The sequence below is a fragment of the Tyto alba genome, unplaced genomic scaffold (genome assembly GCF_018691265.1).
Source record: "Tyto alba isolate M040663 unplaced genomic scaffold, T.alba_DEE_v4.0 Super-Scaffold_1, whole genome shotgun sequence".
Taxonomy (NCBI): Eukaryota; Metazoa; Chordata; class Aves; order Strigiformes; family Tytonidae; genus Tyto; species Tyto alba.
Genome location: NW_024881261.1, coordinates 14,791,464 through 14,818,047, shown reverse-complemented (window position 1 = coordinate 14,818,047; position 26,584 = coordinate 14,791,464). Strand labels below are relative to the sequence as shown.

The window sequence follows — 26,584 nt, the reverse complement described above, 5'->3', positions numbered from 1 at the left end:
AAGTTGTCTGTTTCCTGGTACAAAGAGATGCAATGCCACTCAGGAAGTTTTGCAAAGTACCCAGTGGAATGATCTGAGTTTGCAGGTCAAGTAAAAGGCTTTCCTCTGAGAAGTTTCATGAGATAGAGTGTTGAAACAGACAGCTGGGAAGACTTTTCCACATGGCTGGAACTGTAAAAACACTCCTATCCATTGTGGTGAAAATGCATTTAGAAACAGAGACCTTGTTTTCATTGCTGAAAAGTGGTGGGTTTTGACCCTAAAACTACTAATGTGCATTAGCTATAGGTGATGGAAAACCTACCCTTTATACCTGAGATAAATCAGGCAGGACACACCCTACAAATGCCAGTGGGACTGACCTTGCCACTTTTACCACACAGTGAAAAGAGATTTGCCCCTGGCCATTTGATCTCTAAGCAAAGACAAAGCTTCAAACTGATGCTAAATTAGCAGAAACAATTGGAAGGAAAGTAGAAAGATGATCTTTTGTCCTCTGCAGGTCAGCCACATTCAGACAGAGCAAGAACTTGCTGCAAACCAAACCTGTAACACTAGCAATGCAAATATTCACCAGCAGATCTTCACAAACATCTGCATCCCTTCACAAGTACTGGTTGCCAAAATCAAACCACCAGACAGTCCTTCTCATCAGGAAAGCCCTGCAGTGAGGAAAAAGGGGTACCTTTCCCAACTGTGTTATTAGCACACCAGGGCTATCCTGCTCCCTCCCTCCTCCAGCCAGAAGCATGTCCTGCTGTGTCCCTGGCACCAGATGGGATGATGAACTAGCCCCATGGTGAGTCAGTTCAGCTCACCGGTCCAAGTCCTCACCCATCAAAACTAACCGACCAAAAGCAAACAAAAACTGGGTAGTTCTCCACTGGTCAGTAGGCTGAAGCCAGCTCAACCTGCCACAACGCTATCAATAGAGCTGGTGCAAAGAATGGGGTGGAAGACGCATCCCACAGTTATACCAAATTAGGTATAACATGAAACCACATTTGTATGTAACCCACACAACTGCTGGACCGCAGGGCTTGGCTTGTTTGATCTTCCTTAAAAGAAACAAAACCACCCACAAGCTACATGGGTAATGATACAGCAACCATTTCTAGACACCTTTAAAGTATGACTGCCTTCATTTTACAGAAGGGAGACTAGATGATTTCAGCAAAGTAGACAGTAGAGAGCAAGTGTCCAAACCATCATTAGAAGTCAGTGCTTTTGGCAGTCGCACACATGCTTGCTCTCCTAGAGGAAATCTGTATGAATTTTAGTTTTAAATTTGATTAAAGAGCAACAGTTGCAATTGTCACAGCATTTGTTATTCTATTTACCTACAAGTTGCTGGTCATAACAATCAAACAGAAGGCAAACAGCTTGTCTGTAAAAAATATGTTCCTCCCTCCCCCAGCATTCTCTGCTTGTCTCCCACCAAGGTTTACAAATGCATCTTCTGCCACATCCTAAAGGTCACCAAATTTAGGCTCTGGCAGGCAGCCCAAGGGACTGCATGCCAGAGCTGAGAGCTCTCCCCCCCAAATTCCCTGCAACACACCCAGGAGAGGAGGTCACCGCAGCAAGAGGGCAACGGGCCATTCCAGCCACCCGCAACTTCCACAACAGGGCATGCAGGGAGAAGCAGCTTCTAAAATAGCCCAGGCCCCAGCCACCAAAGGCTTATAAATAATTACCAGCTATTTAAGCCGTGCCCAAAGACAGATAGAAGGCAGCACAGGACATAGAACTAAACAGTTCTGTTCCACTTCAAAGGCAGTGCACTGCCTGCAGCAAGGCTCCTGATGGGCAGCAAGGGCTGCAGCAGTCCTGGGGACAGGGGCAGTGCCCGTGCAAGAGCGACAGACTCCAGGTCAGCCAAGAGACATGCAGCACAGCGAGGCATCTGGTATGGCTCCAAGACTGCAAATTACAGAAAGGGCTTGTGTCCTCAGAGGGTGGAAAAGCATCTACCCCATGGATATTTCAAGATGGTCCAGATCATCACATCCTTGGTCTTACCTGGAGCTATTTTAAAGCTACTAAGCTACAGATTCAGATCCAAAAGATATATACATTTAAGGCCTCTAAAAGGCATGTTAAATAGCTCTGAAAAAACTGCTGCATGGCTGATCTTATGACTCTTAGACAGCTCTGGGTTTAGGTCTTCCAGCTGAAGCAAGTCCAAATCCAAGCTTCCTGCCATTTAGAAAGGCTACACAGCCCTTGCTACGTGTCTGCGTACCCAGCCAGACACATAGCAAGATTCAAAGATTTACACCCACAGCCAAAGCCAGAGACTTTCAGTTCTGCCAGCCTCTTCTTCCTACTTCATCTGCTTCCCATCACCATCACACCACATCAGAGATGCTGACACATGTACTAGGACAGGACTGCTCCCAACGTTTACCTCCCAATAGTCCACCAATAGTATCCTACAAAATATCTTAAGATCCAGATGGCAGAAGAATTTCAGCAGGCAACTTTTAATAACATCCTTTCTAAAATGAGGAATCAGTGAAACAGTTTGAGCTCCTGTGTGATTAAACTCTTCTCTACAGTGGGAAAAACCAGACAGCATCATTTTGTGTGTGCTGGGATTCAAAAAGCTGAGACTTCAGGAAACCACAAAAATCTGAGTTTCCATAATTAAACAAGAAAGGCGTGAATTATTTTAATGATCCAGCAGCATTTTGCTGTAGCTGTGATGAACAGAGTTCATGGGCAGGACAAGGTTTGTAGACAGAAGCAATACCAGACCAGCTGGTATGGCTGGAAAAAATGCACAAGCTCTTGGGCATACAAGCCTGTCTAAGTTTTCAAACTCTATCAGTTGCTCTAATAAAAGATACTACCTCTACCTTCAGGCTTTGCCCTGATTTATTTATTAAAATATTTATTTTAATGTTCACACAGCATGAAATAAAAAAATCTTATGCTGAAGTTTTGTATTGCATGAACTCAAAGGCGCTCTTACAGCTTAGCAGGCTCCACTGGCACTGTGACAATAGCTTACTGCTCTGAAATAAACCAGTAACAACCAAAAATACTGTGATGGATGTTCCCTACCCAAAAGTCTTACTCTCAAAAAAGTCTCACAGAGTTCAGTGAAATTGTTCTGATGCTTCAAAGGTGTAAAAATCAGCCTACCTGTGTGGGTAAGAGACATGGGACCTGATCCCTGAATATAAATTCCTTCTGACAAATAGAGAGAGAAAAGTAAGGAGGACTGAAGCACTCCATACACTTGTAAGCCACTGGAATAAACATCTAAGAGAGAGGGCAGCCAGCCAGGCAAGATTCTCAACTCTGAGCAACTGAAATATGATGCATCTTTCTTCAGTTACAAATCTATTTTTGATATCAATAATCTGTAAATAGCTTACCATAAAAATAGAAATCTTTACACAGATAAAGCATGTCAGAACACCTCCCCATAATTTATTGCCAACATGCTCCTTGTTCGTGCAGTCTTAATTAAGCATCTGATAGCATTTATAGTACAGGGTTAATTTTGAAAAAGTATTTAAAATCTCAGCTTCAAAGCTTTGATACAGAGCTACTATCCAGCACATATGTTTTGGTCCAAAAGAACATGAGATTTTTAGCACCTATTTTGAAATAAGTTCATTTGTTTCTTTTGTCAGATTTTGGCTGATTTCAAGTATTATCCACAGTGTGCATTGTGTGTATTTTTCAAGCACTCATACGTATAAAATAACATGTCCAGAATTATTCTCTTTCAAGTTTTACTATTATTTTTCTTATCTTTGTTGACCAACAAATAGTTAGATATTTCTACACCTGATAAAACTTGGTATGATCAGTTTAAATGCACTGCCTGTATTTTTTCCTCTGTTTTAATCTTTTGATGATGCAACGATAAATCAGAGGTAACACACTAAAATGTAGAGATGAACAAAATAGCAGTGACAATCCCACTTTTTCCAGGATATTCTCTGAGAGCTTATATAGCAGAAAACAAAACCGTACTCATGCTAATTTGCCATGCACTACATCTGCCTCTTTTCACACATTCTGCTTCAGGAATCATTAATACCTTGTCAGTACGACCCACACATGTGCATGCACAGTGGAAAGCGAACAGAGAAGCAGAATCATCACACCTATCGTTAGCTACTTAAAAGCTCTCTGTCTAGTCAGAGGCCGTGGGTGTACAGACAAGTCTCGTGGTGCCCTTGCCGAGCCTAAAGCAGTTCCTGGCTTGGCACTGCAACTCTGCTCCATCTCAAGGGTCTTTGTGGGGTCTCATCAAGGGTGGAATGAACTATGTTAAAAACCAGAGAAAGGGAAAAAACAAAGGGAGCAGGATTGACGATGGCTTGTTCAAGACTCGTATCAAATTGCTGGTCCAGGTCATGGCATGGCCTCACAAACAGGGCAGGAGAGGGGAAAAACATTTTTTTCTGCAGCTGAGAGGACTGTCCATGTAAGAGTGGTTAAGAAAAGTGAGTGACTCACTTTCCAGGAGCATCTCTCTCCCTCCATTGAGGGCAGAAGTAGCTTGCACCTAGTTTAGGCTAGACACTTGGGATAGCTAGCACCAGAGGAGGTGCAATCCACTCAGGTTAGCACCCTATCCTCTGGAGCATCTGGCATCCTGGGATAGACTGCAGAAAGTGGCCAGGACTGTGTCATCCACCTCAATAGCATCTCCTGCTGCCACTGTGTGATGAGGGGCTGGGCAGGCTTCTGGCCTCACCCAGAAGGGCAGCTATTACACCTGTGATCCTAAAGCATTTCACAATGCTCACATAATACATTTAGGGGCAGCAAAATGTGCTGCCCCTGTTTTGTCAGCTAAGAATAGAGGAGCACATGGAAGGCAATAACACAGAGCTAGTGGAAATCAAATACAGAAGTCCTAATTCCTCAATCCCTGTGCTAAAAACCAGTCTGAGTTCCTGTCACTGTCTGGACAAATCACAGAGATACATCCTTGCATCTTTCTTGCACACTATATTTTAACACAAATTCAAATTTCAATACTTAGCATCAACTGGCAGACACTGAGAGGTGAGCTAAAAGGAATATTAAATATAATTTCATGTTTAATATTGCCAGCTTCATAAATATAAGCATGCCTCGATATATGTGCCCCGCTTGCAACTGCACAGTAGGAGTAATACCTAGACTGATACATCCCTAGCAAGCTCAAATCTCTATACATTCTTAAACACGCCTGACTTCTGCTCCCTATTCAAAGCCTGCATTGACCCCTGTCTCTCCCATGTTGCACCCACAGTCCCAAACTATTTCTTTGTTTGTGGCACAACCATTTTAGTCTCCTCTTCAACACCACCACTCAGGCACCATGCTTGAACTCATCTGCCATGCCCACACAGAAGCCCTCTGCAAAGGCAAGGAATCAGTTACATATAAACACCAATAGTTACTCCCCTTTCCCTAATGTGCTGGCCTGGCTCTTCAATGGCTACCTCCCAGGAACAGTCCTTTCTGTGCAGGCTCCCATCTCAGCCAAGCAGCAACTCAACTCAGCTGGGGATGAGCTGAGCTGCCGGAGGCCCCACTAGCAGTGTCGAGGAGGGAAAAGCCCTCAAACACTCCACAAACCTTGTGAATGTGGCAGACAAAAGGCAAAGATAAGACATCTTGGGGCTGCTAGAAGACAAGATGACATAGAATTTCTAGAACTAAAAATTCCAACTATTGAGAAAAAAAGTCTGGTAGGTGGCATTTCTGAAGCCCAGGAGATCTATTCATTTGAGCTAAATACCGAAATCTCCGCTCACGCTCTGCTTGGGAAGAACAATGCAAAGCAAATGGGTGGGGGACTCCCCAGTCTACATTTTAATGTTTCTGATAACTCAGAACTACAGGTCCCAGATGTACAGAAGTCAGTATGATTGCAGAATCCAGGAATACCATCAAAACACACTGGAAAACAGGACAAACTGCTCCTTGAGCTCCTACCAGTAGAACGTAAAAAATTAGAAAAGTCTTGTGATAAATCAACTTGCAAAATTGGGTGGAGGTCCCACTTTTGGACAGCTAAGGACAATAAGAAGGAGATTTTCTAAAAAGAAATCCTTGCAAGAGAGCAGAGGCACTGCTGAACTGAGGTGAAGAACAATGCAGAAGGGGTAGAATTCTTCAAGAAATGTCTCTAGTTTGCATTCTAAAAAAAGGACGATAGTCTGTTAATCCCTCAGTGATAACAAAGCATATCCCATTCAATTTGCTACCAACAAGTACGTTAAACAATATACACAGATGAACATGTTTAACTAGCCAGTCTGATAAAGTCTCCCCAGGAATCCTAAAATAATTAGCTGCATGTATTTTAGGCTATATCTGCTCTTCATGATGGCAAACCTAGGAAATACACTGCAAATGACAACACTGGATTCAGTTAATGAAGAATTAGAAGACAAAAGTATAATGAGTCTTGGTCAAGGTATCAGTTACACTAGGTATCTAGATCATGTCTACAAATTCTTGAAGACTGAGAACTACCTGTACTTGTATGTGAACAAGGCCTAAAGCAGTAGGCTTCTGACTTGCTCCAAGCTGCAGGCATTGCACAGACATCAAACTACACTCCGATCTTACTCTGAATGGCAGCCTTACACACCAGCTCTGTTATAGTTCACATAGTTCCTCTCCTCTCCCCCACAGCTCTGGGAGGACAATTCAAACCACCCTGTTTTACTGCCAATGCTTCTGCTTAATAGCCAATAGCAAACTGTTTCCAAAAGGTGTTTTCAATTAGTGATGCTTCTGGAAAATTAGTATGTCCATGACTTGAGATCTCTCGCAACACTGGAAAGCCCACGGTTTCCAAATATAAGCAGTGAGGATTGTAAATGTCCTAAACCAGAAAACTGACATTTTTTTCCCCCCTTGTGCCTAAAGTTAAGTTATTCACTTGAAGAACTTCCACTTCTGGATGGCTACCTGACAGCAAAGCTTCAGGTTCATGACGGCAAGAAGGTCAAAATACACTTTTCCTATTAGGATATTAAATTACTTCCAAGAGACACTTCAAATAGTACTCTCAGCTCATGATAGCTAATACCTGAGATTGGTTTTAAGCAGGATAATTCTGTATGCCCATTACAGGGTATTAAAGAGGTAGAGATCTGCTGTTAAGAAACTGTTATGATTAACCACAGACACATGTATTAAGCTCTCCATAAATCCCACTTGCAGTATACAAAGACCCACTGGATTACATTAGATAGATAACACTCTCCTTGCTCCATAGATTGTACTAACCCGCCCACCTCCAAGCTTGCAATCTCCAACACTGGCTTTAAGTCCTCCCTCAGGAAGGGGGCAGCTGTTTCTCTTGAGCACCACCACAGTGCTGACATCAGTGAAGCTGCTTTTTCCAGGAGGGTGCTTTTATTGAAACTGGTAAAGCATTCTTAGTTATACATTTATTTGACTATGGTCTGACTGATTGATGGAAACTCATGGGTTATTTCTGGATGGGTAAGGTATAAGAAGGAAGAATGATACTCATGTGGCTTATTATAGGATTTGATTTAATTTCAGGCTGAATTTTATCTCTGTCATAAAGGCAGATGCTAAAGCAATGTCTATATATCAAATATGTTGTAAGATATATTTAACAAAATCCTGCTTATTTGACATGCATTTTTTTATCAGACTACTTCTACTGACAACAATATCCACAGAATGACTGCAGAGCGCCTAGAGCTCCAGTAATAATCCAGGACCCAAATTCATTAGACGCACTAAAAAACACAGACTGATAAATTCAGAATTTCTTTGGGTGACCATTTCTATCCAAGGAGTTCTATTCACTCATGAACTCCAAGGAGCACTAGTTATTTAAAATTAAATTAAGCATTATTTAATTATCATCTATTTTATGAATGATTAGAAAGGAATTTGGAAAACAATGAAAACTGCAGTGCAATTCTGTGAGGAGCAAACCTCAGATCTGACCCTCTGAGAACCATGAAACCACCCATTCTTATCTGTCTGTAACTGAGTTTACTGCCTTGAAACGTGAACCACAAATTCTCCAGTGAGCTAATTAGCATCTTTCCTAGCTTTCATATAGCTCATGCTTCTCAATATATCCTGCAGAATTACCATTTTAGTTAAGTCATTTCCAACATACTGCTTCTTACAGAAACAGTTTCTTAGAGTTAATGCTAGTTCTCCACTTCTCTAAGTCTGGTGTGCCCCATATTGCCCCACTGCTAGAAGAAAAGGAGGACCATACTTAAGGAACATGAGACTTGATCCAGAGGAGCAAGAGGTATGCCACGGAGGAGAATCAGCCAACATGAGCTCTCAAAGAAATGCTGCAACTGCAGGTCAAATATGATCCCTGCATGTACAAGACTACCAAGCAGGACTCCATGTGCCTATTGTGCACTGCTACAAAACACTGCTGGAAAACTGTTTTCAGCCAGCTGTCCCTATTTCAGAATGATACTGATTATATTGAGGAAGGAATAAAGCTGCGAGACAGAGTAAGGCTGGAGTGAAGCATTGTCAATTTACAGAGAGTGGCTCTGCAGGTGATCTGAAAACAGTATAGAAGCACTTACACGCAGGAAAGCAGCGTGACTGTGGAGGGCTCTCAGTCTAGCAGTGACAGAACAGCAGCCCATAACTGGAAATTAAACAAAGCCCCACAAAAATATTAACAGAGAGGACAGTTAATTATGAAACAACAAATTTCTGAAGTAGTTTTTCCATCACCAGAGGGGTCTAAGTGAAGGGGGGAGAGGGTGTGATGTTTAAATCAGCCTTTTTTCACAGAGTCGAGAATTAATGCAGAAAAGTCAGTCTGAGCAACACAGTAAGTCAGTCAAACTGAGTATCATGCCTCAGGTGACTCTTCCTCACCTTATAAATCAATGTATCGGTGAATAAGAGGCTGAGGCACAAGCAATATTGGCAAGAAATCTCCAGAGAGAGGTTTCACCTAGAGAGAAGGTGAATGGACAAACAAAGGCTTTTCTGAGCCAACACCAGCATGAACTGTGCACCCTCATGGCCCTGGGAAACTCGCTTCCTTGGGAAAAAGTCTTCAGCAGCCTGCAGCAACCTCTGCTGCGGAGGTTCCCAAACGGCTGTCCAGCTGAGCGCGTGCCAATAGCAAGCATGGACCTGGCTAAGAAGATGTTGTTCTCACTGCTTTTTGTTTCCAGCTGTTAAATTCCAGTAAGAAACCTGTAAGATAATTCAAATATTTTACTCACACTCTTTTTCCCGTAAGCAATTGCTCTGGTTGCACAGGGTCCTGAAAGATTAAAAACTAGAGATTAATTTGACCTGCTCCGATACAGTCTACCCTAAAGAAAATATTTAAGAGCTCCTATGTATTGGCTTTAGCTGAAAACCAGAAGGTAAACTTTGATGCAAATGCCCACCACAACAGGAATTCAATGTTTGGCTGGTATCTGCAAATACTAGTATCATTGCTAAAAAGATGAAGTATGACAGCGTGCTAGCCAAGCTGCAGGTTAATGTAAACAGCATGAAATGCAGAAATGTCAGCATAGAAGTGAACATGCTGAATTCTGCAAATCAGAAAGAAAGTCAAGATTAGCTTTTCTATTCCGACTCTGTTGTTTTACATCAGAATAACCTGAAGCATCTTTAGCAACAATTAAACTTGCTGGCAAGAATTAACAAATATAACCCCTGGCTACTGAGCCACCAGAGCACTGCTACCCCTTCCCAAAGGACACTCACAGTTTCTTCCATCTCCTTCAGCGTGTTACCTCTAAGTAACACTCTTGGTGTTCAAACCTGTGCAAGGATTTATTACCAGCTCAGAATAGCTGAACACCTCTGTATGACTTACAGTTCCCAAAGAGAGAGAACAAGATGAAACGTGCCTTCTGTGGAGAGAGAACTGGAAATCCATCCTTCCACATACCGACTTCAAACCAAGGAACAACTGCCACTCTAACCTGCTATTAAGGATTATACAACAGTAGCTCTTTTGGCAGCAGATCGTGGTGTTCCAAAACAATGATGCTTTTCATTAGATTCCACTGTGTTTCAGGAAGCAAATACAGACTTAACGGGCCTTTCCAGAAAAACAGTAGCAACCGACAAAGTATTTGAGATGCACAACTCCGATCAGTAGCACAGTCATTCTGAAAGCATGCAACTGGGTCAACTTGGATAACACAAACAGCCAGAAGTCCTCTTTATCTTCTAAAAACTGAAGGTGAGGGAGGACATTTTTATGGGCTTTCCTTACTGACTGTGCTTACTGGTAAAAAATCCTCTTGTCTCTGAAGATCGCATCCCTGCTTCACTAATATTTTATAGAGAAAGCAAAGACACTGAAAGCTTATTCTGTTCTTTTTCTAATCTTTGAAAGTAAAAGGAAGAATAAGGATGATTTTTTAGAGACACTTGAATCCTCCTCAGTGCTGGACGGGCCCTCTCTACATGTTTATGGGCTACATAAACAGATGTGACAGCAGAACCAGCAGCTGAGCCATCTCTGCAGGCTGGAAAAAGACTTCACATCTCCCTCCAGCCTTGGCTGAAAGCAGTCCCTGCTCAGCCCAGCTGCAGATAGCCAGCAGGCTAGTCAGCGCGAGTCCCAGGACTCTGGACACAACACTCACCAAGGGACATGCTGCTGAGTAAAGTTGGAATACTTGAAACGGGGAACATGGACTCCTCCATAAAAAAAAAGTTACTGAAAATAAACACTGAGATCAACAGCTGAAGACGATCCCGTAATTCTGAGAACTGATCTGTCAAAACCAGTAAGAACTTTTTTTTTTCCTGCTAAGAGTTTTCTTTTCCAGTGCCATTCCCTTCTCCTCCCACCTTCGTTAAGGAAAAAGCTTACCAAATGCTCATATACTAACTTGGTCTCTCTTCCTTTTGAGATCTTACCCACAGGCAGATCTTGACAAATAAACCCAGCTTTACAAAAGAAGAAGGATGAGCCGAGGATTATGGAACTAAGCCAGACATGGGAGAGAAAACCTTAATACCCAGCAAGGCCACAGTATTCATATGCAAACCTCAGCCAGTTTTCAACTTGCTGTTTCTCCACAAAGCACAAAGAAGATAAAATAATGATACTCCTCAGCTACAATGGGCACTGTGAAGATAAATAAGGAAATCATTTAGTAACGATAACATACAGGGCTCCAGATGCATACTAGCCTATTACAGATTTCACAGGCTTCCTACTTTTGTCCTTAATAATGGTTACCCATCTCTCTTCCAAGAAGCCTTCCCTGAGGCTGATCGAGCCTTTCAGGTGAGAACAGCAAGAGCCTTCGGCATCCAGACTCAGCTCATTGAAGCCACTCCTGGGCTGGCTCTAACAGTCTCCAGAAATGCTCACAAAGGCCTGAAGTACAAGTCCCTCCTTCTCTATGTTGCTCCTAGTTCAGTAACCACAGGTACCCCTCACCTAAGCCACACAGAAATCCTCTTTCTTCCCAAACCAGAGGTTGGACATGTACTTGTCACTCACCATGGAGATCAGAAAGGCACATATACAAAAACCTTTCCAGCACTCTGTTCTTAGCAAGCAGTCTCATGCAGCAGCTCCTTGCTGGTGAGAAGCAAGCTACACAGAACTACCAAGTGAGCAAGCATAATGATGAAAAAACAGGGAATGTGAAGTCTGTAGGTGTTTTGAAGTGCTCTTGTGGTGTGAAGTTCCCCTTCATTTATATGTTCTTTATAGAGCACTATTCCTTCCTTTTCTGACCCATTTTTTTTAATCAGAGGCAAACATAGTAATTGTAATCTGCCTGATTACAAATTAAATTACAAATCTGTCCTTAAGGCACAATAGTGTCCCCACCTAGATGTTATCAGCCCCCAAATCTCATTTAATCTTGACAGATGTGTAGTACCAAGGCACCACTGCTGGAAACTCTACAAGTAAATTAATCTTACAAATACTTTCTCTGCAGTATTCCCCGCTCTTCCAAAAGACTGCTAATTCATACAGCATTTCTTAGGCAACCTACGTAACTTAATTCATCACTGAAATAACAGAACATCTATGATAACTCTGAGCTTCTTCTAAGTCTCTGGCTTCTCTTTGATAACCTAACTGTCTCAGCTTTATCAAGTGATACCAAAGGCCTACATTATACCATTTTCCAACTGTATTAACTTATTTTCTTCAGAAACTTTTTACTACTCTGTCCAAGCAAAACACAAACCACCAAGTTCATTTGATGAAAACAAAGTCACCTTTCCACAGTCTCTTCAGCTCACTGTTTTTAAATATGTTAAATCAATCCTGCTGGCACAGGAGACCGTTCCCTGGCAGAAGCTGAGGAGGACACACATAGTGGTCTCTCTGTACTTGTCTCGGCACCGACAGTGCTCAGAGGGAACATGGATGACGTGACAGACCTACTCCATCAGCTGTAACCTGGAAGAAACCTCTCAGCCTGAACGGTGAGAGAACATTAACAAACAACTAAGAAGGCGCAGTCACCAGGTCCCTGTTATCCCAAAACCAGAGCCCAGAGCTCCTGACTCTGAACCTTCCCTCTGACCAAGACTTCCTTCTCCAAGGAACCTCAAGCATCTAGTTGGTGTAGACTTGAAGACTCATTCAACAGCACGGTCTTGTGCTCCTGCTGTGGATGAGCAAATAGCTTGAATCCCCTGGGTTCTGAGAAACCTTTAAAAATGTTCCTCCCAAGCAGAGTAGTATGACATCCCTGATTCACTGGGTAGGACTTCATTTTCAGCATGTTACCTGACCTACTGTGGCCACAAAAAAAAACCTGACCCACACACCCAGCCAGCACAAAGTATCCTGTGCAGCCACAGAAGTGCCTCCTTCTAATTGCTTTCAAAACAGCAACTGAAAAAAATCCAAGCCTGGTTCTGAGCGTCACAACACAGGAAGACAGTTCTCTGCATGTCCTGACCTTTCCAATATTTGTTCTTGACCCCACCAGCACACATCGATTTATGAGGACCGAAAGCACTTTTTATTCCTGTCTTTGTTAATATCTACTTACCACATGCCTGTGAAGAAAAATGAGTGGTAGATGAGTAAAACACTGTTAGCTTTTCATCATCCATTCCCTCCTGATTGCTCAAGTTTAGCAAGCAGTTTTTTGGCCTTGGCTCAATAAACTGCCAGTGCAATATTGCAAGAGAAGTTAAAATACATGTAAAACAAGAGGTTAAGAACCTACCTAATCTATTATCATGTCAAAAAAAAAATAGGAAAGGTTAGATTACAAATGTGTTTTTAACAAACTCTTAGAAAGGCTACAGCATTATTTCTCTGGATCAGAAGTGAAAAAGTCCCCAAATTATTGAAGGCTACAGATGGCTATTTCACCTCAGATCACAGCGAGTAAAGCACTTTCCATTTTGTATAAAATTTACTCATAAAATATCACACACATCTGGTGATGATTACAGCAATGACATTTTTTAACATACTCACTGTCTATAAAATCATCCCATTTCAACACCACTGTAAGGAGGATACTAATAAACACCAGAACATGTGCGAGACACATTCTGCTCAGGATGTCTGCAGCCACCAAGTGGTTAATGGTACAGACAAGCTAATGCCTTCTAGAGGCTAAATTCATATTATTAACTAAAAAGGACTTAGCAGAAGATCATCTGGTATGCTAGTCACTTCTTAACAGTGACATTTTCAGGTAGAGTGAGTACTTTTAAGACTAGAGAAGAGAGGGTTTGTGTCTACTTACTTGAACCACTTTAGGTAACTATAGATACCACTACCACCTTTAGGTAGCAAACGCTCATTTTAATCATTTTTCTCTAGCAAAGCTCTATCCAGCCCTGTCAGCTGCAGTCCTGACTGATTACAAGTGGAAAAGGTCTGCCAACCACTTCTCCCTTCAGAGAGACTCTGTTCACATGTTTGTACATCCCTTTAGGCAATGTTTTATTTTCCCTTTTTTAACAAAGGAAAGCAATATGGAAATGCAGCATCCTAAAATTCCACAAGACTCAAAACAGACATTGCCTTGCTGACCTGCCCTTACACATCGCTGGTGCACCGACTGATGCTTGCAACATGAAGCGGAAAATGAAATCTGATGCCTGCCTCAGTTTCCAGACAGCAGAACTAACAGATGATTTACCAGTCCAGTTTGCTTCTAGGTTAAATTCCTCTTTCCAGCTTCACTCAGACACTTGTATTCAATGATGGGAAAGCTACAGGAACTGAACTGGAAGAGCTGTTTCCAGGGTCAGCCTCAAGCTAAATGGTGCTCAGAGCACCTGTAATTTACGTTCAACTGATCAGTTTTTTCTTCAGGGAACAAACTCATCCCGACCTAAGAGCACACACAGAGAATAACATTACAAAAGTGGAACAGAATAAGCAATGAAAAAGAAACAATTATACAGTTATATGCATATCTGTTCTTAAAAGCTCTCCGTGAATACTGCATACGGTGTCAGGACATGATTTAACCAGGACACTCAGGACCAAATCTTGCAGCCCTTTCCTGTGACTTCAAAGGCCAATTATGTCTTTTTATAGTCTTAAAATGGAATTACTTTGTAATATCCAAGATGGTGGCTTGAAAAGATCAGAAAGAAACATTTGAAATAACTTTGCCAACATCTTCAGCTCTTCCTTTGGGGGGGAAAAAAAAGGTATCTTGGGGAAAGCAAAGGAAATCAACATCTAAAAAGATTATTTATTTTTAATTGCATCTGGTTCTATTTATTGACTTCCAAAATTACCTAAGAAGCCTGCCATTTACTAGCACTTGCTCTTAGATGTTATTATTGGTAATTGCTGTGTTATGATTACAATGCACTGGCATGAATCTTACTCAGCACCTCTTTGAGTTTCTGAGGGCAGAACATTCACATGCTCTTCTCTGACCCCATGTTCCTAATTATTTGCCATGCATGCCTATGTGCAACTCACCACCAGCTGAATCAACCCAAACAACAGCTGAATTCAGATGGTCTAGAGATTTTGGTATGCTTTATGCTAAACTGTCCAGTCTTCAATCTTTCAAATTTACCTTCCTTTCTAGGCTACTTTACAAGCCAACTAGAAAGTTTCTCTTGTTATACACCATGGCCAGATGCACTATATTTGATGCAAATGCCAAGAGGAGCATGGTGCAAGTAGTAAAGTATGAGTTGGTTCCCACCCACAGCTACCATTCTCCAAAGGAGATTAGGAATACTGATTTCAGCAGCAAACACTGCCTGAACAGCTAAGCGCTTCCTCCCAAACCCAGCACACACAACTGGGATGCAGCTGTTGGGACCGCAGCAGTGCAGGCAGCAGCTGCTGCCAGGGGCAAGGCAGCAGCTTGCACAAAAAAGGGGCAACCCACCCAGAAGGTCCCACAATCCAGATCTGGCCACTACAACTGCCAAAACTGGACCACCCCAGGTGGAAAGTATTTTGGGGAAATGTACCTTCCTGGAGGGTTCAGCAAGAATTTGCTTCCTGAAAATCTAGCAAGAATGTATTTTAAGTGTTTTATGTATTATGCCAATGTTAACAGGGAGAACTACAAGGCCTGGGTCAAAGCCAGCTTAATCCAAAGGCCCGTTCTTAAGTAAACAGTGGAAAACCACTCTACTTCAGAGCCTCCTGCAGAATCTCCTACAGGAAATCTCTGTTTTACCCCTTCCTCTGAACAAGTCGTGCCAAGCAAGGTTAAATGATAATCTTGTAGTAAGCATATGTGCAAAATACTAAGTCTTTGTTTGAAAATAGCAGGAAGGCAGCTTGAAGCTGTGAATACCCTATAATTAAATTAAGCTAAGTTTGGAATGTATAATGATTTCAAGGAATCTTTGTTTTTAAATAAATCACTTGTGGTGAAAAGAGACGGAAAGGTAGGTTTGGAGACTGCAGCTGTCTTCTTATTTATAGGATGGGTATAACGCAAGCAGTACGAGAGCACACTGTTCCCACACATCGGTTTCTACTAACTTATTTCACTTTGGAGCCACCTTCAAATCTCAAAAGGATCACATCTCCTTGGGCCTCCATTTCTTCTTCCATCTACCTACAGAAGCTCTACCCACACATCCTTTAATTTCAAAAGAGAAACCAACAAGTTGCTCACATCCCAGCGTCATTTCTAGAGGTATCTCATTTCTGTGTCTCTTGCTCTCCACATTTAATTAGCTCACACCTTTGCAGAATTTAAAGCAATTTTAGCTGCTGTGATGCGCAGGGTAAGAACCCACTTGTTTTCTTGCTTATGTGTTAAGAGAGGGTAGCATGCAGATAATCACAGTGCGGTTTTCAACCTCCCCAGTTCAGTCAGAACTTTATTTAAACTACCAAAGAAAGTCTGGGTGTGCTAGTAAATCCCTCAGCAGGTATTCATGCCCAGAGGATGATAAGCTAAGGTCACCAGCAAGCAACAAGTTTAGCCTCTAGCATCTTGTACCAGACTTGAGAAAGTGGTAGGACTGAGAGGGCTGGCACACAGCCACTCACTGCTCCTATGTTTAGGGACACAACTGTCTGTGAAGTAAGAGAAAATCTGCTTTTGACCTTGTAGTAAAGCGCACACACTGTTACACATTCAGGTAGTAGAAAACATTGGACACAGACTGCTGTGGATTTTTTAGGCTGAATTACTCAGGCTCCCCGCTTGATCTCATGCTGTCATAGAAAAAAGAAAATATTTCTCCTAATATGGCTTCATACAGGCAGGTCTCCCGAGCACCTTTTCAGCCCTACAAACACATGCATGAGACTTAATAACTACCCTTATGTAGGTGGGTTTAGATTACCAACTGCTTACAGTGGCTACCTGAAATAACTACACAGTTTTTTCCAGATGTTGCTTAAGGTCTATTTACTGTACATTAAGTTCTATTTATTGTACATGCTAGATTCTCTCTCAGGTTGTATTAAGAAAGCAGACTCATGATATACGTGCTCTCTATGTAGAGTACACAGTCCAAGGTTTTAGGAACCATTCCAAATAAGGAGTCATAATGATTAAAAAGCAAAATACAGCTCATTGCTACGAGCATCATAACCATGACACATAATAATGATTTCTTTAGTAGCACAAAACAGACATTTTACAATAGGAAATATTTATATGAATGTGCACTTTGAAGACAGTCGGAGAATAAGCTATGCTTCAGCACAGAATAGCCAGCTTTTGAAAACTCAGATTGTGGCCACTTCAAATACAATTTCAAATTATATTTGTGCTGCTGACACTATAAGTAAAATTTAAAAAGTAGATGCAGTACATACAATAAGTGAAGAATTCCCATGTGCTGACTTGGTAATGTATCTCATCCCAAACTCATCCCAAAGAGTGAGACAAGGCTTCCACTCCCAGGCACATTCTGTTTTCTGTCCTATTATTCTCACAGCTACAAAAGCCACAGCTGTTTTATATCAGGACAACCAGCATTTGTGAGCCACCCCGAGGCAAGGACATGGTGTAGAACAGGCACTGCAAACTCATCCCAAGGTACATCACTCAGGCTGTCCTCTGCTGACATACAGTGCTGTCCTCAGTTTCCCTTGGGGTAGAGCCAAAGTGCCTTGCTCCCTTCATGGGTTTACGCTGGATGGCATACGAGTACTTCTTATCCTGAGGCGATTAGTTACTGAAGTGTTCTTTTAAAGGAGTGAAGACAAGGCACTGCCCTGCCAAACAGCAAGCCAGTTCCTATGACAACTTTCCACTGCAGCCTGGCTGGAGGCTATTAATCCTCCTTCCCCAGGCCAAGCAGCTTCTACCTGGTAATGTTACTTTGGGTCATTACAGACCTCTGCAGAATTTTCACCAGTGGCCAAGCAGAATTTTCACCAGTGGCCAAGCAACGGCAGGTTGCATAGTACTGAACACCCAGATCCCACAGCACGCCCTAATCTCAATTTCCTATAAAAGACTGGGTTCACGGAGGGTGACTGCATGACTCCACTTCTGTCTCTTGCCCAAGATTTTCAGGGCAGAGCTGCAGTCAGCCCCTCTCCCTGCACCTACTTGCAAGTCAGCATCTACAATTTCTGTAGGATTCAAAGGTTGCAGACCATCTCCATTTGTCCTGAAGCACCGCAAACCTGCTCTGAAGCCAGCTCGGGGCCATCCCCAGATAACAGCTCATGCTGCAAGCTAAGCACCCATCTATCAGTTTTTAACTGAAGCATTATTTTATTAAGCTGAACTGCAAATAAAAGGTATGATGTGAGCAAATAAACCTCTGTGCTCTTTCAGTAAGCATCAGTTAAACATCGTATTTGGATAGCTTGCTCCCCTTTTCCTTTAGGCATGAAAATATCATACTTGTGTATTTTTAAAGGAAATAAAACGTTCCTTTCAATGTTTCCCCAAAGAGTACAATACCACAGTGTTTATCAGTAAACACCACACTAAGGTTTCGTTTTTTTAAAAAACAAACATTGCCCTCGAAGTTAAAAAAGAGTCTAGTATAAACATTTCTAGTGATTTTAGGAAGGGTCTGTTAACTTTCAATTCAAGCTATATCACGAATCAAACATGACAAGGAGTAACAATTCAAGGGGAGTTGTTGTTGTTGTTGTTGTTATTATTATTATAATATTATTATTATTATTATTACTTGCCTACAAACTGGAAATTTGCCTGGCAAAATTTCAGCTTGCATCTGATTTTTGCTAGCGTATATCCTAGAAACAGCGCGTAACACTATTGCTACCAATGCAAATATACTAACAGGCTGTTAATTTCAAACCTCAGCTGAAAACATTTCTCCCGTTCTTACAATTTTCTCCCCATTTATCTCTGCAATTGTACTTAATTCAATGGAGCATTTTAAATGTAATTCAGTGGTGCATTTTGCCATACAATTTGTTTGAATGACGCTATACAGAGTAAAGGTTGTATTGTACTATATAATGAAACTACGTCTATGCTTGAACAAACTCCAACTGCTGTTAATCAAACCAGCAAGTTCCTGAATGATCTTTTGGACCCTGGACTAATGGCAATAGATTATTTTAAATAGTAGTTCTACTCTAAAATATGTTTAGGTTGACATGGGCTGACAAGGACTGTGACAGACTTCCAGAGCTATGCTGATCAGTTCACAAGTAAAACACCAGGGTTTTTCATCACTGCCAGAAGTACAAATTCAGCATGTGAACTGAAGATCAAAATGTAGTTTTGAGTTATGTTTCCGGTTTTCAGTAAAACCACACAGCACCTGAGAGGACCTAAAAATCTTCATATTTTCCATTTATTCACTAGTGACAAACAGGTATATGGATAAATACAATATATTTCAGTCAGCGACAAGATGTTCTTCTAAACTGACACAGAGGATCATTTGGATAGGTAAGAGGGGGCCAATTCTAAGTCACTAATTAGAAAGCATTCTGCAATCTTTGAGGGCTCAAGTGGTAAATCTTCCAGAGCGAAAAAAAAAATCTTTTAAAGCATAAATGATTATGCCTTGGGAGGAATGTTCTCAAGACCACGTCAGAGGATCCTTAGTATCCAGCTTGGCAGCCTTTAGAAACACTAGCAAGGGACTAAACTTGAGGGTTTCATAATCTCCGTGGTTCCAGGAATTTTTAAAACTGCCTGTGCTACAAGAAACAGTACTGCCCTATTAAGTCATCTAGTCTACCAGAAACCAATGTAGGTTTGTTTCCGCCATACATTTTGCAATATTATTTTTGGCACAAAAGGAAGGAGTAAAAAAAAAAAAAAAAAAAAAAAAGCATAAGCAAAATGTGAGCAAATCAATTTTGCGAGGTTTTTTATTTATTTATTTCATGCCTGCCTCCTGTCTTTAGGTTACCAGCCCAAGCCTGATAGAGTGGAATTTCCAAGAGCAACTCAAACGAAAACAGAGCATGACAATGAACCCTCGCCCTGATGCAAGGCTGTCCGGGAAGCGTTCTGCCCAGAGCCAGGATCAGGCTTTCTTTCCTCAGGGAAGAGGATCGTCCCTCCCACCCCACCAGCCGGGGTGGCGGCTATCCCGGGGGGAAGGAGCGAGCTGGAAGGTGCCGCCGAGACCTCTCCGGCCCTCGTGGAATAGGAAGTAGGAAATGAACACTGCGGGTGCCAGCCCCAAACCTCAGAAACACCTTCCTGAGAGCTCCTTCCCCTGTCGGCTGGGTGGGCGGGCGGAAAGCGCTCCCCGCGCCGGGGCGGCCAGCAAACAGCCACCCTGCCCCCGGGGAGCCTGGGGGCCCACGGGGAGGTGGAAGGCTCGGGGGTTGACCCCGCCGGGATGGGCTGAGGTAACCTGGTGGCCGCCCTGCTTGGGATGGGGTGGAGAGGCAACAGGGGCTCCCTGGCAGGGGGGGGTGGGAGCCGGGTCGCGGGGAAGCGGCGGGCGCTCCCTCCGAGGGAATCCCCTCACCGGCAGAAGGGGAAGCGCCGCCGGCAGGCACCCGGGCTCCACTCACTGCCCCTCCCCTCCTCAGCCCCGGCCGCGACGGCGGACAGACCCGACCCCCCCCCCCTCACCCCTCCGCCACCGCCTTCTTCCCGGGGTGCACGCCTGAGGGGAGCGGAGGGGATGCGCTGATCCCCCCCCCCCCCCTCCCCGCCAACGGTCCCCGCCGCGCGCCCGCGCGCGCGCACTGCCCCCGCGCGCCCGGGCCGCTCTCACCTCCCGCCGCGCTCGGAGGAACTCAGCCCGCACAACTGCCGCAGCGCCCCGGCGGCCGCACCGCGCAGGCGCGGCCCGCGCCCCGCCCCGCCCGCCGGCAGGGACCGGGGAGAGTGTGCGAGCCCGGCGCTCGGCCGCACAGGGAGCGGCGGCAATGTGCCGACCCGCGGAACAGCCGCAGAGGGACACACACCGCCCCCCGGCCTGACGGAGCCCCCACAGTTCTGTCAGCCGACCTCCGTGCTGCTGCGTGCCACGCTGGCTGAAGGAGCCAGAGCTTTGGTATTTTAACCGAATTTTATTTTTGGTTTTATTAATGGATTACTGATTTTGGGGGGAGTGAGTCTGCAGCACGGGCTGGGGCAAAGGCAGCCGGGGTGCGCCCCATTCGTTGCAAGAGAGATGGCGAGGAGGTACAGAGAGCGGCTGTGGGTGGCACGGGGGTGATGGGGGGGGGGGAACTTGGGGGACACTGGCTGCAACAGCAGGAGACAGGCAGGGGTCCTGCCTGTCCGTCCTGATCAAAGGCCCGCTGGCACCCGTGAGCATGAGCCTGCACCAGTCACACCTGTGGGGGCATGGCATTCCGGGCAGAAAAGGCTCAAGAAATGGTTGTGCATAGCAAACACTATCCGTTGGTCCACTCCCAGTTGTACCAGGATGGGCCAGCCCCAGCAGGGTCCTGGACACCTTGGAGTGGTCCCCACCGGTGACAAGGGTGATGGCAGTCATCCGCCCGCCCCAGCTCATCCCGGGCCCACGCAGCTCTGCCAAACCACCCGCACCCAGGTCCGGTCTCCTTTCCCGTGCTCAGCGGTGGCTGGAGGCTGGCAATGCCTCCCCTCCTCCAGCAGCAGCTTTTCCGGCCCTGCTGCCACTGTGCTTCCTTTATCTCCCCAAGGACACTTCCCCTCGGCTTTCCCTGTCACCCCTCTGCCCTGCTCCAGGCGATAAGGCACTGTTACCAGCCTCTGCGGCACAGGGACACGCCGCCAGGCAGAATTTTGCCAACTTGGGCACGCTTGGCCCGTTGTGGCTCGGTGGGCTCAGGGAGCCTTGCTCCATCACCTTGCCAAGGGGAAACACCCAACGGCACCAGCCTTCAACACATGCTGTTAATTCTGGATAAAGGAGGGCCCGTTTTTGGCACCGAGTCCACAGCAGGGTGGCATTACCCACCTGGGAAGCTCAGCCTGCACCTCCCAATGCCCTGGGACATTTGGGAGCTCATTTTCATGGTGGGTTCTATCCTGGAGTGTGTGTGTGTGTGTGTGTGTGTGTCTTTCTGCCTGTGTGTCTGCGTGTTTTCCAACACTCATCTCCAAGAGATGCACTGAGGCCAACAAGGATGAGTAAAAGCACAGTAGGAAATTAAATAGATGAAAATCCTTCAGCCTAGGAAGAAGACCGAGGTCTGCAAAATCCTGCACAGGGAGATGGGGGAGCAGAAACTGTGTCCCAGCTCTTCCCCTGTGTCCCACAAGTCAGGGGCATGGAATAAAATTATCTGGCAGTGACTTTGCAGTGCAAGCAAAGATGATGTTTTTTCATACAGCACATTATCAAACTGTGGATTACAGAGCACGGTGGCATCCAGGACATGAACTTGCACTGATTAGATAAGGGCCAGCAAACACAGGGATGTGACTGCTGCCCAGAGAGCCCCAGAGCCAAAGACAGCCAGAAGCATAGAAGTTATACCAGGGACGGATAAATCTGCCACTGTTAGAAACAAACTCCTGAGTTAGAGGGACCCTGTACAGCCATTTTCCTATTTTTATTAGTGTTTTTGTGTGTGTGCAGTTCAGTGAATACGTCCTTCTTTCTTATATATGTGTTTATCACATATATATTTTCTCCCTGATTTTGCTGCCCTTACCACAGAGCTCTCCCTCCCACAGGGGGTCAGACCCACTGTGCCATAGGAGGAGATCTGGCAGCAGACTCCCAGGATATGCTTGGATCTGCCTTTTTCCCACCACGGGGAAGCATTTCCCTCTCACATGGTTACTGTGGTTGAAGCCAGGTGGCGAAACACCTACCCAGAGCATTAGTTTAATGGACTGTGCTGGAAACCAGCCGGAAGGTGCATATCCTATTGCACTGTGTGTACAGCTCAGACAATGGGTTATTCCTCTGAATCACAAGCCCAGACAGATTGCAGCTCTGGAGATAAATTGTTTAACGAGCCACATCAGCAGGCAGCTGCTGTGTGGAGAGAGTCACAGAGTTTTAAGGAGTCCTCCTACTCTCTCACATGCAAGACTTGATTTTTGAAGCAACTGGAATGGTATGGAATGGCCCTGGGCAATTTAATCGCTCATACAACCCACTGGGTTTCATTAGTGTGCAATTCTTATCTATGGGACTGTTATTCTGTTATTCTGTCCTTTTTCTAGACTTATAAAGTTCCCCCTGATGCCACATGTATGTGGGTACCAACGGAGATCCATGTGTTACTCAGGCATCAAGGTTTCCTGAGGCTGAACACAGCCTGGGCACTACACTGGTTTCAAATTGTGCCCACTTCCAGATTGCCATCTTATTTCAGGTCTGACATGCCAGTGTTCAGCTTGTCTCCAGCCTCCAGCCTTAGAATAGAACAGAATTAGAATAAAGTAGAATGGAATAAGAATAAGAATAGAATTTAGGGAATTTTGGGGCATTTGGGTCTGGGTCTTTCAAGGACTTCTTTTCAGTCTGATGGGACATGGCTTTTTCTCCAGCACACGGACACACTGCAGCTCTCCCTCTCACTGGGAGGGCTGTACAACTCCCAGGTTTGTTGGCCAAGCCAGCCCCCAAAGCTGGCTCAGGGGCTCAAGGGGCTCTCAGGGGAATTGCATTTGGGTGCCTGGGATGGGGGTTCTGCTGCAGTTGCCTGCAGCACAGGAGCACCCCCAGAACTGGCAGCTCATGCTGAGGTGTATCCCAAGGTCTCAGCCACCCTTCGCTCCTCTGAAAAAGGCAGCCTTCCAGTGAGCTGGAGCCACAGCCTTGTTCTGTGGGGCAACAACACTTACTGTCACTTACTGACTCCAACTCCTTGTGCTCATTCAGCTACAAGGTCCCAGCAATCACGCCAGCAACCGGCTCGGGTCTCACCTGCTTCATGCAGTCTCCCTCCCTCTGTGGAAAGACTCCAGAACACCTCAACCCATTGGGAGGCAAAGGGATTCAATCACAGGGTCTTTACCTATGGACGTCAGCAGACCCTACAGAGACCCTTGCACTTCTTCTGCTGGAGGAGACTGTGACACTCCTAACTCTGCTGTTAGACTACATATGTAGGGCAGTGCTAAAACAGCACAAGTGAGGAGGCCAGGATAAGCTGCACTCCATTTTTCTAAGACAAAAGAGAACTGCAGAAGCCTCTGTCATCAGTAACAAGCAACACAGCAAAGTCATCAAAACAATGCCACACACATAACTAAGCAGAGCTGGAAACTTCTGTCATGTGATCAGTTATTTCCAGTAGCAGAAACTTGACTTAGGATATTGTAATGCAAAGCAACAGATGTCAAGGAAGTGGTAAAATGCTTCTGTATGAGAAGTATGTGAAAGACCTGAATAAAACCCAGACCAAGGAAAGGACTTCTGCCTCAGCAGCGTGAGCCAGGCAGCTCGGGCCAGGCGTCACGCTCCAGGGCCGGGTCAGCTGGCAGCCCCCAGCCTGTGGTGAGGCCGTCTGCCTGGCCGGCTCTGCACCAGAACGTAAGCTACTCAGCTGATCCAGATGTGGTAGACTCACTGTCACTGACCTAAATTGGGCTTCAGGAAAACTGACTCCTTCCAGGAAGACTACCTGTGAGCAGATTTGTGTCTTTGAAAGCCAAGGCACGAGCCAGGTCTCTCACCCAAGCATGTGCATAGCTCCCATCTCTTTCCTTTGTCTCCACTGACTGACACTTTATTCCTCCTATGCCCTATGGGACCGATATATGGAACTAGGGTGGGGTATAGACATGTGTGTGTCTATCCTATCAACAATCCCTGACTGCATGCCTAGGACCAGCCTGCTGCCACAGTGGGGCAGTGCTCTGCCTTGGCCTGGGCTCACCTCACTCCCAAGTGAAAGGGATGTTTCCCCACGGGATTTCTGCCCCAGGCAATGCCCTTCTAAGCACAGCTGCAGGGGCATGGGCTCCTGTGCCCTCCAGCCAGAATTGCTTCCATGCTTGCAGGGCCTCCTCTGTAGCCACTGTTCTGATTGACTTCTGATCCCAAGGAGATGTGAATCCCAGCGCCATCTCTCAGTATTTGGCTGGTCCCTTTGAAACAGTGACAGCTCTTTTGGAAGTCACAGCTCTACCCAGTGTCAGCCCTCCCAGTTCATTTGCTGGGCCTCCCTCATGCTGTCCCCTAGTCACCTGTGAGGAGAAACAGGGACAAGTGGAGTAGAGGGATTGGGCACCAGTGCAGAGCTCAGTGGCACAGAGATGTACAGCAGGAGCCAGGATCTGGTTGCACATTTCACCACATTCCTCACATCTGGATCAGTTATTTTAAGCTGTTTTTCCATCTCACAGCTGCATTTTGCACCGTCGCTCCCAGAGATCAGGACACTTCCCGTTGGTCTCTTGGCAGGTCCTGCCCTGGGGTGTCATGTTCCTGGGCAGGGTGTTTGGCCTGGTGGTGGGGTGTGTGTATCCCCCCATTTCCGTCAGCTCTGCAGCCCTGGGTACTCCCAGCAAACCCCTGCCAGTGTGGGAGGGCCCAGCCGACTTGTGTGGACAGGAGAGAAACTGAAGTGGCTCTTTCAGTTCCTGGCAAGCAACCTGGAGGCAAAATCCTCCCCCATCTGTCCCCTGCAGCATGGCTGGCCTGGCAGTGAGTCTCTGTCCTGGGCACCCCATCCTCCAGGCATGTCCCCACCTCTGCATCCCAACTGCCCACAGCTCCATCCCACGGAGACCCCACAGTGCTGTAGGCACCCTGCTCCCCACCAGAGGAGAGGGGCCGGGACCACCCCCCCAGGACACCCTCACCCCAGACACAGGCACACAGCATGGGTTCCCCCAAGCATAGGTGGGGACAGCCCAGCAGGAGAGATCTCTGTGTGTGTGTGTGTGTGTGTGTGTGCACCTGTGTGTCTGCCTGTCTTTCTGTCTGTGTGTCTGCCAGCCTTTCTGTCTGTCTGCCTGCCTTTCTGTCTGTGTGTTTGCCGGCGTTTTTGCCTCTCCGTGTGTCTGCCTAACACCTTGTGTGTCTGCCTGACTCAGCATCTCCACCTGCCCATTCCTGCCTGCTTCCTTCTGTGTTTCTGCCTCTCCTTGCCTGCGCATCTGCACGTGCATCTGTGCGCGTCTCTCCGCACGTCCGCTCGTCCCTTTGTCTGTCTGTCTCCGAGCCTCTGTGCGTCTTACTGCGCAATGCGCTCGCCCCTCTCCGCGTTCCTGTGCGCCCGCCTGTCTCTCTGCGTGTGACCTTCTCCACCTGCCCCCGTATGTTGGCGTGCTCCGTGTCCGTGTGTCCGTCCGTCCGCCCGTCCCTACACACGTCTGTCCCGCCCCCTCGCCCCGCCCGCCGCCACAGCCCTTCAGCACCGCGGCGCACGGACAGCTCCCGCCGCCTCCTGCCGCGCCGGCCCCGGGGAGGCTCCGCGCTCCGCGCCCCCCCCGCCCTCGGGGCTCCGCTCCCCCCCGTCCTCGGGGCTCCGCGCCCCCCCCGCCCTCGGGGCTCCGCTCCCCCCCGTCCTCGGGGCTCCGCTCCCCCCCGTCCTCGGGGCTCCGCTCCCCCTCCGCCCTCGGGGCTCCGCTCCCCCCCGTCCTCGGGACTCCGCGCCCCCTCTGCCCTCGGGACTCCGCTCCCCCCCGTCCTCGGGGCTCCGCTCCCCCCCGTCCTCGGGGCTCCGCTCCCCCTCCGCCCTCGGGGCTCCGCTCCCCCTCTGCCCTCGGGACTCCGCGCCCCCTCCGCCCTCGGGGCTCCGCTCCCCCCCGTCCTCGGGGCTCCGCTCCCCCTCTGCCCTCGGGGCTCCGCTCCC

General features: G+C 46.1%; 1 protein-coding gene across 2 annotated transcripts in view; it reads right to left on the bottom strand.

The window, feature by feature from the left end:
* NT5C2 (5'-nucleotidase, cytosolic II) overlaps positions 1–20,688 on the bottom strand; it is a 62,556-nt gene extending 41,868 nt beyond the window's left edge. Inside the window, exons 1-2 of one of the 2 annotated variants that reach the window (XM_042789587.1) lie at positions 20,602–20,663; positions 9,231–9,271 (exon numbers count right to left, since the gene is read on the bottom strand). The gene's annotated coding sequence lies outside the window, so the exon portion shown is untranslated. Of the gene's footprint in view, positions 1–9,230; positions 9,272–20,601 lie in introns of both variants that reach the window. The other variant, XM_042789597.1, reaches the window with a different exon arrangement.
* Positions 20,689–26,584: the final 5,896 nt, after the last annotated feature.